The sequence below is a fragment of the Rhincodon typus genome, chromosome 26 (genome assembly GCF_021869965.1).
Source record: "Rhincodon typus isolate 14 chromosome 26, sRhiTyp1.1, whole genome shotgun sequence".
NCBI classification, from domain to species: domain Eukaryota; kingdom Metazoa; phylum Chordata; class Chondrichthyes; order Orectolobiformes; family Rhincodontidae; genus Rhincodon; species Rhincodon typus.
Window position 1 is genome coordinate 15,123,614 of NC_063357.1, and position 16,335 is coordinate 15,139,948.

At 40.5% G+C, this 16,335-nt stretch overlaps 1 long non-coding RNA gene across 2 annotated transcripts in view; it reads left to right on the top strand.

Annotated features, from left to right (window-relative positions):
- Nucleotides 1-8,653: 8,653 nt before the first annotated feature.
- Nucleotides 8,654-16,335, top strand: part of LOC125486203 — a 34,067-nt gene continuing 26,385 nt past the window's right edge. For both annotated transcript variants that reach the window (XR_007264895.1, XR_007264894.1), the window contains exon 1: nt 8,654-8,712. This is a non-coding gene — a long non-coding RNA (uncharacterized LOC125486203). The remainder of the gene's footprint in view (nt 8,713-16,335) is intronic.

Sequence of the window (16,335 nt, forward strand, 5' to 3'; positions counted from 1 at the left end):
GGATGGCAGGATAGGCTTGAGGGACCAAATAGCCAATGCCAGCTCCTATTTCTTATGTTCTTTTAACACTTCGGTAAAAAAATACAACTGGAATACCTGAAACACATTATACAGAGCACATAGGACAAAAGTAATCAAATACCAATAAACTCAGACTAACTACATGATTCTAAATTCTAAGTAGATGAACAAATACATTAAAAAGGAGATCAAATAAACATTTGAAATAAACATATACAAATGGTGCAGAGAATAAGGACCTGGGGCTCACTTAGATGAATGGAACAAGTTTGTAAAAGGATGCTCAGAGAGTAAAGGAGTATTTGGAAAGAAAGCTAAAAAGAAGATATACATACAGTTTGTAAAAAAGCTTTACAGCATGAGTCAGATAGAGAAATGATAGAAATTGTCGAAGATAACGATGAAGATGGCTTGAAATTGAGGAAGAGTACCAAAACAGATAAATCCATAGAGATATATACTATTTATCCAAGATTTCAGAGAAATTTAGGGAAGACATTAATGATGCATTGCGGATAATTAAGAGAAAGTCAATGACACTGGAATGGTACCACTAGATTGGCAATTGTCTAATATATTTCTCATATTCAAAAAGAATGGCAAAACATAAATAGAGAACTACAGTCCCATTAATCTTACTTTCATTCCATGTAAACTAATGGAACTGAATACCAAGAATAAACGAGAAGATTACCTGTGTAACAATAACTTAAATCAGAGCATGTTGATTCCAAAGAACAAAATCCTAATCCTACAGATGATCAATGATTTCAAAAGGAAATTTGATGGGTACTTGAAGCAAATAAACTTGCAGGACTACAAACATAGAACGGGGGAGTGAGGCTGATTAAATTACTCCACAATGGACAGTCATAGATCCATCATGTTGAATGATCTTCTGCATTGTAAATGACTCTATGATGCCTTCACCAATCTCCACCATCTTTGAGAAAGTGCCAATCCATGGATTGCTGTCTAGCCCATGATATAATGTACCCAAATTCCAAAAGATTAAAAGACTTTCCAAAAGGACTTTGATAAAGTTGCACGAAAGAAGCAAAGAAAACACCCAAGATGAGGGGAAAAGACACAGGTGAAAACAAATTTAAAAATTCTGCTCACAAGAACACAAATAAAATCCAAGATGATGAATTCAAAAAAATGGATGTTGAGTTCAATATGAGTAAGATCCCTTATCTGGAAGATATTGTCACAAGAGGGAACTGCAGTCTAATGCTCCACAAACAGCAAGAATAACCAAGGAACATTATAAGATCAAGATTTACTTCTTTTGGTGATGACCAACTTAATTACATTAAGTGTGTTATTGGTCAGATATGATTACTTGTGACTGTCAGTACAATTCAAATTAAAGATCTAACAAGGATGTCTGTACACAGTTATTGTATAGAACATTGTATAGAACCTTAACGAAGTGAACATATGGCTTATCTGTGATAGTTCAGAAATTCTCACAAGCTTGATCTCTATGAATTCCATATCAAATAACAAACTTATGTGTATCAATATGTATCTGAGGTTACACGATACCTATAATCTGATGTCTACGATTATTGCATTGGGAATAAAGACACAGTATACTAGAAAGACACATCACATTAGTCTGCATCAGTATGGAGGAAGAATTAGGTTACCATGTCAGATTCAGCCACTTCTGCAGAGCTGAAAAATGTCTCTACCTAAACAAACTTGTACATGCTTTAATCATTTTCCGATCTTTCTTTATGTTTGCAATTTTCTCAATCTTTCTCTGGTCTGCATTTCCTGCATTTGACGTGTTATGTTTTTCATTCTGATCATATGTTTCCAGGATGCTTACACCTCAAGAACAATATTTTTAAAAAAGTGTATAAAACAGAGAAGGGCAACACTTATTGTCCACCACAGTTTGCCATTGGGAAGGCGGTGGTGAACTGCCTTTCTGAATTTCTATAGTCCTTGTGATGTAGGTACATTCACAGTGCTAGTAGGAAAGGAATTCCAGTGACAGTGAAATAACAATGATATAGTTCCAAGTAAGGTGCTGTGTGACTTGAAAAGGAAATTGCAGGTGGTGGTTTTGCTCTGACTGCCACTGCTGGTACTTTGTCGTATCTGCCACCTCTGCCAGTATGTGGCACAGGGTAAAGTTTGTTTGAGGTAATTCATGGCCACCAATCCTCCTTTGTCTCCACCAGGGCCTAATTATCAGTGGTAGAGGATAGACCACTACTGAAACACTTGTCTCAGTTAACAAAATAGTTTACTGCATGATAACAATAAGTAAAAATACATTACTAGTCAGGGATAATTATCAAACATGCTTGGGATCCAGACAGCCAGACAGAATACATCTGCCCCTATGAAGGATTATGTAAGTCTCCCTGTCACCACCCAAATATAGTGGCATCATCAGATTTGGTGGAACTAATGCAAGTTTTAACATTAATTCTTTCAGAGCCGTTATCTTATCAAACAGTGTTTTCATATAATAAAAATAGAAATGCTGGAGAAACCCAGCAGGTCTGCAATCTGTGTTCCAATGTGTGCATTATTTACAGTTGCCTTGATTGTAAGCTTGGAATTCTCTTCACGTAGCATCCTCATTATGCAGGTGTTTTTAATCCAGGTATATTTTGTGATATCATTATGGGACCAGCATATGATGGGGGTTCTAAGAACAATCTTAGCTGGTACTTTGCATCACACACCTGTATCCACTTACCTGAACCAACTTCAACTCGATGATCTCTCAATTTTCCTCCCTAAAACTCGAGGTTATAATACCTTCTGAGTGTTGAAGTTTGTTTGATAATACTCCAATGAAATGTCTTGCAATGTTTTGAGTTAATAAGAGGCAATAAGACTATGTGTGGAGAGCAGCACAAGGGAATAAAACAATTGAATTATCAGTGATAAAGTGACTAGCAAAACCATTTAAGATATTTCCTAATCAACCTGTTCGGAGATGTTATTGCACACCTCTGGAGCAGGTGGGAATTGAACTGAGGTCTTCTGGTTCCAGAGGTAGGCACGTTACCATTGCACCTCAAGAACCTTAGAACCATTTAATTAAATCTCATAAAAAGCTATGCATCTGATGTTGTAAAGTCCTTTAAATCTAATCTTCATTCTGAAGTATCTTTCTTCTACAGTTTGCATTCAGCTATTGGAATTTTAAGTCATCTGTCTTTGTGGATGTGTGCTTTATGTTTATTTTGATTCAGCAGAATCTGGAAATTTGGCCATTGCATAATACAATAGATTCACTACAAGAGCAACTTTTCCCAATTTATAAAATTACTTAATCTTTGGGAGCTTCTATAAGTTGGTTTCAATGTTGAACAAATTAATATGGTTCAACAGCTGTACTAACTAATCAACTGGAGAAAGATACTTAGCTAAATGCCATTGCAAAATTACCTAAGGAATCACTGCAAATTTAAATGGTAAGACTTGATATAATAAGATTGCTGTGTTTCCAGTGTGGAAGGAGAAAATAATTTTAGTATAATATCATATCTATGAGTTATGAAGTGCAACCTACCCGGTTTTTCCTTGGGTTGGGAAATAGACCTTAAAAGTGCACTAAAACTGTTATCTTGTTTGGCTTTACTGGGACACAGAACTTTACTGGTGGTGGGCATAGTTCAAAGTTTGAAAGCCCAAATATTGGTGCCTGCCTTGTGGTAAGATGAATTGTACTGAGTATGATTTAGATATTTCCTAATCAACCAATTCAGATTTGTTATCACCCACCTGCAGAGCAGGCTGGGACTTGAACTAGGGCCTCTTAGTTCAGAAACAGGGACACCATCACTGCACCACAAGAGCCCCTGTGGTATATTTTATAGTGGGCTGATTGATAATGGGAACCTGCACTGCAGGAAAATCCAATTCCAATTTAATTCACCTGAAATCACTCATTGATTACCATGACTTTGGACAAGGCTCCATACCCTTATGCAACTTGTCCACATTAAACAAGCACATGATAACTTTGCAGAACTGGCCTGCTTTGAATTAATTCTTAAAGGAAGGCCAGTGTAGTTTAAATAGTCAATAAACTGTCAAGATTTTGGCAGCCAGCGATTACCTCCTGCAGCACATGCATTACATTTTTGTTTCATGTTATGCATTCTTCTATTATTACTAAATAATTCCATTTGCTAAGCAAGACTTCCATCCATTCTGGCCTCATTTTGTTGTAATGTTATAGGTTGCAATTGACAAAATGAGGTGCATGGGCCTCCTGTTGAGTGATCCCAAAAGCATTCCTAAATTTGATGAGGAAGACCATTCTAGGAGAGGATGTTTCCCTGACCCATGACCCATGATCTGCAGAAAGAATCAACAAACCATATTATCTACTTTTGGCTGCCTTGCAGGCAGTCTAAACTATTTGACTGTCTCTTCTAGATGCTTTGTAATTTGCAGGGACTGTATGTTTTGATCCAATAGACTCCTTTCAAGTATTGTGTGAGACATTTGCTGGCTAAGTTAATCTGCAAGTCATAGGTTTATAAAATGAGGATTCCATGTTTTCCAGGAAAATGACCAGGTCCTTGCTCACTGTGGGAAGACACCAACTGGAGAAGCTTAGAAATTTATTGGTTGGCATGCCTCCCAACTATTCAGATGTGACGGATCTATTTAGATATTACAGATCAAACAGGTGTGGCCATTAGAGCTACATACCAAAAAGCAAACAGAGGAAATGACTTTACATTTTTTAATTTACATTAGTGCCCATTAACTAGAGAGCAGTTATGCATCCAGCAACCCGTGGCATCTACGTTGTTTCAATGTAACCAGAAAATAAATGAGTGAGGACTGTGAAGCTATAGCCATTGACCAGGCAGCAGTTGGCAAATACCATGAGGCTAAAATTAAAACCCCAAAGGATGATCCTGCACACCACATAGATGTTGAAGTGGCAATTTTGTTGCTTTGGACATACTAAACAATAAAAAGTGAAAAGCTAAGATGGTGGACCCATGGCCAGAGGACTAGAGGAAGTAGAAAAACAATTGCAATGAGGTGATTTAGGGGCATTGTGAGTGGGGCAGTGCTCTGTGAATGAGAACTACATTCAGTAATGGACTAACCCTGAATCAATGTTACTTCTGACAGTTTATTACTTAGTTTTCCTAGCACAAATATGCAGTGCATTCTTTGCATTGGAACTCAACTGTTATCTTTCAGTGTCCTTCCAACATTTACTAGCTTTCTAAGACTTTATCAACAAACATAATCTCAAGAAAATGAAATAACAAGATCCATGTTTAATTGTCAATTTGGGAACATAGAACTTTGGAGCAGGAGTCGGTCATTTAGTCCTTTCAGCATGCTCCACCATTCAATAAGACAGTAGCTGATCTGGTTGTTTGTGGTTTAGCTCCAATTTCTGTTCCCCATAATCTTTGACTCCCTTGATTACTGATAATTTAACTCTGACCTGAATAAATTCAAAGCTGCTGTTATCTGAGGAATATAATTTGACCTTGTGTCGTAGCATCATAGAGTTCTACAGAATGGAAACAGACTCTTTGGTCCAATTCATCCATGCTGACCAGATATCCTAAATTAATCTAGTACCATTTGCCAGCATTTGGCCCATATCCCTCTAAACATTTTCTATTCATATACCCATCCAGATGCCTTTGATATGCTGTATTCATACCAGTCTGTACCACTTCCTCTGGCAGTTCATTCCATACACACACCACCCTTTGCGTAGAAAAAGTTGCCCCTTAGGTCCCTTTTATATCTCTCCCCTCTCACCTTAAACCTATGCCCTCTAGTTCGGACTCCCCTACCCTGGGAAAAAGACCTTAACTATTCACCTTATCCATGCCCCTCATGATTTTATAAACCTCTATAAGATCACACCTCAACCTCCAATGCTCCAGGGAAAATAGCCCCAGCCTATTCAGCCTCTCCCTTTAGCTCAAGCCCTCCAATGTTGGCAACAGCCTTGCAAATCTTTTCTCCACACTTTCAAGTTTAACAACATCTTTCTTGTTCGGAGACCAGATTTGAAAACAATATTCCAAAAGTGGCCTAACCAATGTTCTGTACGGCTGCAACATGACCGCCCAATTTCTATACTCATTACACTGACCAATAAAGGCAAGTGTACCACATGCCTTCTTCACTACTCAGTCTACCTGTGACCCCACTTTCAAGGAACTATTAACTTACACCCCAAGGTCTCTTTGTTTGGCAACACTCCCCAGGACTTTCGAACATTAAGTGTATACATGCTGCCTTGATTTGCCTTACTAAAATGCAACATCTCACATTTATCTGAGTTAAACTCCATCTGCCACTCCTCAGCCCATCTGATCAAGTCCCATTGTACTCAGAGATAACCTGGTTCAGCCACATCTGGAGTATTGTGTCCAGTTCTGGTCGCCTCATTACAGGAAAGATGTAGAAGCATTGGAAAAGGTGCAAAGGAGATTTACCAGGATATTGCCTGGAATGGAGGGAAGGTCTTACGAGGAAAGTTTGAGAGAGGTAAGGCTTTTCTCTTTAGAACGACAAAGGATGAGAGGTGTACAAGATGATCAGAAGTATAGATAGAGTGGACAGCCAGAGACTTTTTCCTCAGGTGGAGGTAGCTATTACGAGGGGGCATAGTTTTAAAGTGAGTGGAGGTAGATATAGGGGAGACGTCAGAGGTAGGCTCTTTACTCATGGTCGGGGCGTGGAATGCATTGCCGGAGATGGTAGTGGAGTCGGCCTCATTAGGGGCATTTAAGCAGCTATTAGATAGGCATATGGATGATAGTATAAGGTAGGGGTGGAGTTAAGATAGAATTTAGGATTAGGGTAAAAGTTCGGCACAACAGAGTGGGCCAAAGGGCCTGTACCGTGCTGTACTGTTCTATGTTCTATGTTCTTCATGCCAACTACACCAACAATTTTGGTATCATCTGCAAACTTACTACCCGTATTCCTATATTCACATCAAAATCATTTATATAAATGACAAAAAGCAGTGGACCCAGCACTGATCCTTGCAGGACACCGCTGATCACAGGCCTCTAGTCCTAAAAAACAACCCATCACCCTCTGTCTCCTACCTTCATGCCAATTTTGTATACAAATGGTTAGCTCTCCTTGGATTCCATGTGACATACCAAGATCCTGCTCAGAGAAAGTAAATCCTCCTCATTTCCCTCTTAAAAGGGATACCTCTTATTTGAATTGGGTACCCTTGTTCTAGTCTGCATCACAAGAAGAAACATAGTCCCTGTATTCATCCTGCCCAAACCCCTCAGGGTCTTGTATGTTACAACAAGATAGGGGTGGAGGTTAGACATTAGGATTAGGGTAAAAGTTCGGCACAACATCGTGGGCTGAAGGGCATGTACTATGCTGTACTGTTCTATGTTCTATGTTCTAAGATCATTCGCCAGTCCTCTAAACTCTAATGGATATAGGCCCAACCAGCTCAATATTTTCTTCATAAGCCCTTCATCTCAAGAATGAGTCAAAGTGAACCTTCTCTGAACTACTTCCAACACAAACATATCAAAATTATACCGAAATTATACACAGTCCTCTAGATGTGGTCTGAACAGGGCGCTGTACGGTTGCAGTAATACATTCATACTTTTATATTCCACTCCTCATGCAATAAACAATAGCATTTCATTTGCCTTCTTATTCTCTAGCTGTACCTATACTGTGATCTTTAGTGATTAATGTACCAGGATACCTGTTTACCTCCGCACTTCAGAGTCCTGCAATCCCTTTCCATCAGCTTTTCTGCTCCTGTGACCAAGTTCAGATTTTACCATTTTATTTTCCATTTGCCAAATTTTTGTTCACTCATTTAACCTGTCTATATCCCTTTGTAGACTTCCTATCTTCTCTTGACAACCTGCTTTCCTTCCTATCCCTGTGTAATTGGCAAATTTACTTCTATACATTTGATTCCTTAATTCAAGTAATTGATAGAGAGTGTCAGTGGTTGAGACCCTACCACTGATCCTCCGGTTCTGTTGGCTTGCCAACTTGAAAAGTATCTATTTATCCCCAATCTCCACTTCCAGATAGCTGACCAATCATTTATTTGTGCTAACATTCTACTCCCTACACCATGTGCTCTAACCTTAAGTAGTAATTTGTACTATTGACTTCCATTGTGAAACAAGAATTCCCTTGTTGGCTCCAAATGTGATTTTCTTACCAATTAATCTAATTCTGGGCCTGATGCTTCTTGGATGAAGAAATTGTTTAGGGTATTGCTGTGTCGCTGTAGACTATGATGATGCCTTTAAAATCTTGGGCTGCATGGTCGTGAGATGACCCTGCATTAGCCAGCGTTATGTAGAATAACAAAGTGCCTGTGTTATTTTTGATACTTTAATCATCCTTTGAGAAGCCTGAAAGGGTGCTTCTTCTTGTGCCATGTCACAAGTGCCCCCAGCTGGATAACTATCAATTTGCAGGAGGAGATCAGTTTCTATGGTCTTTTCTGAGAGGCTCAGTCTGTTATTGCTCTTTGCAACTCTTCACTGATCAAATCAACAGCAGCAACAAATTCTTATAAATGAACGGTCAAGATATTGTTAGTTACAGTGTAATTGCAAGTGAAAGTTCTTCTGTCATTGCTCCTAGGTGCTGTTGTGATCGACTAAAAGTAAATGAGCTTGTGGCACGGATCAAAATTGGCAGGTATGATGATGTGAGTGGGCATCACGGAGACTTGGCGGCAAGGGGATCAGGTCTGGGAGCTAAATATCCAAGGATATGCATTCTCTTGAAAAGGTGGGCAGGTGGGCAGAGTGGGTGGGGTTGCCTTATTAGTAAGAAATGAAATTAAATCAATAGCAAGAAACTATGTAGGGTCAGACAGTGTAGAATCTGTGTGGGTAGAGTTAAGGAACCGCAAAGGTAAAAAAAACCATAATAGGAGTTATGTACAGAGCTCCAAACAGTCGTCAGGATGTTGGACACAAGATACTCCAGGAGATAGAAAAGGTGTGTAAGAAATGCAAGGTTACAGTGATCATCAGGGATTTCAATATGCAGATGGATTGGGAAAATCAGGTTGGTAGTGGATTGCAAGAAATGGAATTTGTGGAATGTCTACAAGATGGCTTTTTGGAGCAACTTGTGGTGGAGCCCACTAGAGGACAGGCATTTCTGGATTTAGTGATGTGCAATGAGGCAGACTTGATAAGGGAGCTTAGGAAGTGGTGACCATAACATGATAGAATTTACTCTGCAATTTTAGAGGGAGAAGGTGGAATCAGATGTAACTGCATTACAGTTGAATAAAGGCAACTACAGAGACATGAGGGAAGAACTGACCAGAATTGACTAGGAAAGGAGCTTAGCAGGAAAGGTAGTGGAACGACAATGGCAGGAGTTTCTGGGAGTAATTCAGGAGACAGCAAAAATTCATCCCTAGGAAAATAAAGCATACTAAAGGGAGGATTAGTCAACCATGGCTGACATGGGAAGTCAGGGACAGCATAAAAGCAGAAGAGAAAGCATTTGTTGTGGTGAAGGGCATTGGGAAGCAGAGAATTGGGAAGCCTACAAAGACAAACAGAGGGCAACGATAAAAGAAATAATGGGGGAGAAGATTAAATATGAGTGTAAGCTAGCCAGTAATTTAAAAGAAGATTGCAAGAGTTTCTTTAGATATGTAAAGGGCAAAATTATGCTGGAGAAGTAGTAATGGGGAACAAAGATTTGGAGGAACTGAACAAGTACTTTGTGTTAGTCTTCACAGTGGAAGACACGAGTAACATCCCAAAAATTCAAGAGAACTGGGGATGGGGGATGGGGTGGATAAGGAGGTGACTATAGTGGCCATCACCAATGAGAAGGTGCTAGAAACACTGAAAGGACTGAAGGTGGATAAATCACTTGGACCAGATGGACTACACCCCAGAGTTCTGAATTAGATAGCTGAAGTAATAGTGGAGGCATTAGTGGTGATCTTCCAGGAATCACAGGAGTCATGGAGGGTCCCAGAGGATGCGATAATCACTAACGTACTCCTCCTGTTTAAAAAGGGAGTGAGGCAAAAGACAGGAAATTACAGGTTGACTAGCCTGACCTCAGTCATCGGTAAGATTTTGGATCCATTGTGAAGGATGAGATTTCTGAATACATGGAAGTGCATGGTAAAATTGGGCAAAGTTAGCATGGTTTCATCAAGGAGAGGTCATGTCTGACAAATCTGTTAGAATTCTTTGAGGAGGTAACAAGCAGATTTGACCAAGGAGAGCCAAAGGATGTTATCTACTTGGACTTCCAGAAGGCCTTTGACAAGGTGCTGCACAGGAGACTGCTGAGTAAGATAAGGGCCCATGGTATTAGAGGCAAGATGCTAGCATGGATAGAAGATTCGCTGTCTGGCAGAAAGCAGAGAGTGGGGATAAAAGGGTCCTTCTCAGGATGGCAGCCGATGACCACAAGGGTCAGTGCTGGGGCCACAACTTTTCATTTTATACGTCAATGATCTAGATGAAGGAACTGAGGGCATACTGGCTAAGGTTGCAGATGATTCAAAGATAGGGACAGGTAGTATTGAGCAGGCAGGGAGGCTGCAGAAGGATTTGGACAGGTTAGGAGGCTGGGCAAAAAAGTGGCGGATGGAATACAACGTGAGAAATTGTGAAATCATGCACTTTGGTAGGAAGAATAGAGGCATCAACTATTTTCTAAAATTCAAAAATCTGAAATTCAAAGGGTCTGGGGAGTCCTAGTCTAGGACTCCCTTAAAGTAAACTTGCAGGTTGAGTCAGTAGTTAGGAAGACAAATACAATGTTGCCATTTATTTCAAGAGGACTAGAATATAAAAACAGGGATGTACTTCTGAGGCTTTATAAGGCTCTGGTCAGACACATTTAGAATACTGTGAGCAATTTTGGGCCCCATACCTCAGGACAGATGTACTGGCCCTGGAGCAGGTCCAGAGGAGGTTCATGAAAATGATCCGAGGAACGTTTGAGGACTCTGGGTCTATATTTGATGGAATTTAGAAGGATGAGGAGGCATCTAATTGCAATTTACAGAATACCGAATGGGCTGGACAGAGTGAATGTTGGGAAGATGCTTCCTTTGGTAGGAGAGACTAGGACCTGAGGGCACAGCCTTAGAGTAAAGGGAAGACCCTTTAGAATAGAGATGAGGAGAAACTTCTTTAGCCAGAGAGTAGTGAATCTATGGAATTCATTGCCACAGAGGGCTGTAGAGGCCAGGTCATTGAGTGTTTTAAGACAGAAAAGTTCTTGATTGTCAAAGGGATCAAGGGTTATGGGGAGAAAGGGGGAGAATGGGTTTAAAAAATTATCAGCCATGATTGAATGGCAGAGCAGACTCAATGGGCTGAATGGCGTAATTTCTGCTTCTATGTCTTATGGTCTTATGGTCTTACTCGAGGTGATCATGCAGATACCATGAATTGCATTGCATGCAAAATCCCTCATGCTGAACTGAAGTGAAGCTCCACATCTCAGCTAATATGGCTGCTCTTGGCAGACTCGGGGGACATTTTGAAGGCTTTCCGCTCTTGAACTAACTCCAGTTAGACATATACCAGTAGTGCAGCAATCCATTGCTTTAAAAACAGTTGAACAATGTAGCACCTCTGCCCAACCCACACTCTGTTCCATTCCAATCAAACTTGCTGATCTTCACTTTTGAGTTTGGAATCACCAAGTAACTCTTTGTCAGACTGACTACTCATTTCCTAAGAACTCCAGGAATGGAGTCATCTCGTGATGGACTGTTATCAATGATGGCATCTACTCTCCTGTTCACTTCTTGACTTGACCTCATTGGAAAAGGAAAGAAAGGGACTACGATGCATCACTGAGCCAATGCTTCCAAGGACAGGCAGGAACTTAAGACATTTTGTGCAAAAGGTGACTAATGACAATGTGCCTAAAGAACATATAGAGATGAAAATGACATTTGGAATTCAGGGGAGTTTGGACATGTGGATAACTTTGTGGCCATTAATCAAAGGGTATTGGTAAAGACAATATTCCCAGCCTGGAAAATGAGGTAAGTAGCATCTCACGGTGGTCTGTGTTGGAAGAATTCCTTTTAACATATTTAACAAATCCATTGATTACCTAGGCTTTGGAACTAAATGGTTAATTTGAAAGATTGACTAGATTTGAAACTTGGTGATAGCCACTGAGTAGCCAAATGGAAAATTGTAACAAAGAACATAAATATTCGTAGGGGGCATAGACAGACAAGTGGTATGGGCAGATCATAGAATTCCTACAGCGTGGAAGCAGGTCATTTTTCCCATTGAGTCCATGCTGCCCTTCCAAAGAGCATCCCACCCTGACGCACCCTATCCCTGTAACCCCACATTTCCCGTGGCTAATCCATTGAGCCTGCACATCACTGGATAGTATGGGCAATTTAGCTTGGACAATCCACCTAACGTACACATTTTGGACTGTGGGAGGAAACTGGAGCACCCAGAGGAAACCCACACAGATGGGGGAGAATGTGCAAATTCCATACAGATAGTTGCCTGAGGATGGAATTGATCCTGGGTCCCTGGTGCTGTGAGGCATAAATGCTAACCACTGAGACATTATGCCGCCCCTGTGCACCTACAGGGTGGTGTAGAATAAAGTGAAGTATATAGTTTGGAAGCAAAAATAGAGAAAGTAGTTGCACTTTGAGATAAGATTGTATATGTCCATAGGATATAGGAGCAGAATTAGATTATTCAGCCCATCAGGTCTGCTCCATCATTCGATATGTTTCTCAGCTCCATTTTCCTGCCTTCTCACCATATCCCTTGATCCTCTTGCTTATCAAAAACCTATTTCTGTTTTAAAAATACTCAGTGACTTGGCCTCCACAGCCTTGTGTGGCAATGAGTTCCATTGATTCACAATCCTCTGGCTGAAGAAATTCCTCCTCATCTCAGTTCTAAACGGTCATACCTTCACTTTGAGGCTGTTGCTTTGGGTCCTAGTCTGTCCTACTAGTGGAAACATCATCTCCATGTCCATTCTATCCAGGCCTCTCAGTATTCTGTAAGTTTCAATGAGACTCCCCCCTCAACCTTCTAAACTCCATCGAGTAGGAACCCAGAGTCCTCAAGCGTTCCTCATATAACAAAGCCTTAATCCCCAGGATCAATCTTGTAAACCTCCTCTGGACTCTCTCCAACATGAACACATCCTTCCTTAGATAAGGGGCTCAAAACTGCTCACTATATTCCAAATGCCTTATACAGCCTCAGCAGTACATTCCTACTCTTTTATTTCAGCCGTCTTGAAATGAATGCTAACATTACATTAGCCTCCATAACTGCCAAAAAAAAAACTGCATCAACCTTAATAGAATCCTGAACTAGGACTCACAAGTCCCTTTGTGCTTCAGATTTCCAAAGCTGTTTCCCCATTCACAAATAGTCTATGCCTCTATTCTTCTGACCAAAGTGCCTAACCTCACACTTTCCAACATTGTATTCCATCTGCCACTTCTTTGCCCACTATCCTAGCCTGTCCATGTCCTTCTGCAACCTCCCCAATTCCTCAATACTACCTGTCCCTCCACCTATCTTTGTGTCATTTGCAAAATTAGCAACAATGTGCTCAGTTCCTTCGTCCAGATCATTAATGTGTAATGTGAATAGTTGTGGTCCCAACACTGACCCCTGCAGAACTCCTCTAGTCACTGGTTGCCATCCTGAAAAACACCCCTTTATCCCTACTGTCTGCCTTCTGCAGTCAGCCAGTCCTCTATCTATGCCAGTACCTTGGTCCTAACACCATGGGTTTTTATCTTATTTGGCAGCCTCCTAGCTGTGGCACCTTGTCAAAGACCTACTGCAAATCCAAATAGATTATGCCCACTGTCTCTCCTTTGTCTAACATGCTCATTACCTCCTCAAAGAATTCTAACAGATATGTCAAGCATGACCTCCCCTTGACAAAGTCACACTGAGTACTCTTCCAAGTACTCTGCAATCTCATCCTTAATAATGGATCTCATTTTCTGCCTCCCTCCCTTCTCAAACAATGGTGTTACATTAGCCATTTTTCAGTCCTCTGGCACTCTCCCTGACTCCAGTGATTCCTGACAGATCGCCACCAATGCCTTCACAGTCTCCTCAGCTGTGTCCTTCAGAACTGTGGGGAGTAGTCCATCTGGTCTGGGTGATTTATCCACCTTCAGGCCTTTCAGCTTCACCAGCACCTTTTCCTTGGTGATAGCTATTACACTCAGCTCTGACGCCGACCCTCTAGAAATTCTGGTACGCTACTGGTATCTGCCACCACGGAAACTAATGGAAAGTATCTATTCAGTTCCTCAGCCATTTATTTTGTTCCCTGTTATTACTTCTCCAGTCTCATTTTCCAGTGGTCCGATATCCAGTCTTGCTCTCTCTTCCTTTTCATATGTCTAAAAAAGATTCTTGTAATCTTCTTTTATATTACTACCTAGGGGTTACACTCCTATTTCATCTTCTCCCCCCTTATTGCTTTTTTGGTTATTCTCTGCTGTTTTCTTAAAGACTTCCCACTAATCTTTGCCACATTGTGTGCTTTTTCTTTTGATTTTATGCTATCCCTGACTTCTGTTGTCTGCCTTGGTTGCCTCATCCTCCCCTTAGTATGTTTCTTCTTCCTTGAAATGAATTTCTTTAGTACCCCCTGAATTATCCCCAAACTCTCCTGCCATTGCTGATCTACTGTCTTCCCTGCTAGGCTCCCCTTCCAATTAATTCTGGCCAGCTCTTCCCTCATGTCTTGGTAGTTACCTTTTAACAATTGTAATACCATTACATCTGATTTCAGCTTCTCCCTCTTTAACTGTAGGGTGAATTCTATCATATTATGGTCACTGTCCCTAAGGGATTCTTCACCTTAAATCCCTAATCAAGTCTAACTCATTAAACATCACCAATTCCAGAATTGCCTCTTTCCTTCGCTCTACCACAAGCTGCTCCAAAAAAGACATCTTGTAAACATTCCATGAATTCCTTTTCTTGAGATCCACTACCACCAACCTGCATATTGAAGTCCTCCGTGATTATTGTAATAGTACCTTGATTACATGCCTTTTCTATTTCCTGATTTATTTTCTGCCACATATCCTGTCTACTGCTAGGAGGCCTGTAAATAACTCCTATCAGGGTCTTTTTTCCTTTGCAGTTCCTCAACTCTACCCACACAGATTCTATGCCTTCTCATGACATATCATTTCTCGCTATCGATTTAATTAGTTTTGTACTAGCAACGCAACCCTTCCTCCTTTGCCCATCTGCCTGTGCTTTCGCTAGGATGTGTATTCTCAGATGGAGAAGTGATGCAAACCTGGATTTGCAGAAAAACAACTAATGAATTGTAGCAATGCAAGTCGACAAGGTGACAAAATTGTAAACAAGATCTTTAGTTTTGTGCCTGGAGGACAGAACACAAATGCAAAGAGATAAAGTACAATAAATTACAATTTGACTGCATTTATCATGTTGTGTGTGGTTTTATACAGCCTTTTATAGGATGCATTTAAGAACAATGTAAGAGATGCAGTGTTGATTCATCCAGCTGTTATCAGGGATTAAGGATTGTTGTCATGAAAAAGACATTTGAGAATTCAAAGGTAATAGGAACTGCCAATACTGGAGAATCTGCGATAACAAGGTGTAGAGCTGGATGAACACAACAGGCCAAGCAGCAAGAGAGGAGCAGGAAATTTGACGTTTCAGTCTGGTCAAGTTTTTTTTATCATTAGAGCTCAAAAGGTTAAGAACTGAAAGTTTGTCAAGATTGTGAAAGGTTGTAATAAAAGCAATACTGAGAGATTGTTTCCATTGGTCAAAGTCAATAGCAATTGGGCATATATTTCAGCTGAGGCTCAGTTAGTAGTGCTCTTGGTTTTAACTAACAGGTTTGAGAGTTCAAGTCTCATTCCAGGACTTGATCTTAAAACTGCTGTAGGAAGGATAGTATTAAATTAGACAAGGTGCAGAAAACATATATAAGGATGTAACTGGGACTGGAGGGTTTGAGCTATAAGGAGGGGCTTGATGGGCTGGGATGTTTTTCACTGGAGTGCAGGAGGTTGAGGGGTGATTGCATAGGGGTTTCTAAACTCATGAGGGGCATAGATAAGAGTAGGGGTGTTCAAAACTAGAGGCCATATTTTTAAAGTGAGAGGAGAAAGATTTAAAAGGTGCCTGAGGGGCAACTTTTTTACATAGAGTGTGGTTCATATTTGGAATGAACTGCCAGAGGATGTGGTAGATGCAGGTACAGTTACAAATTTAAAAGACATTTGGCAAGGTACATGAATAG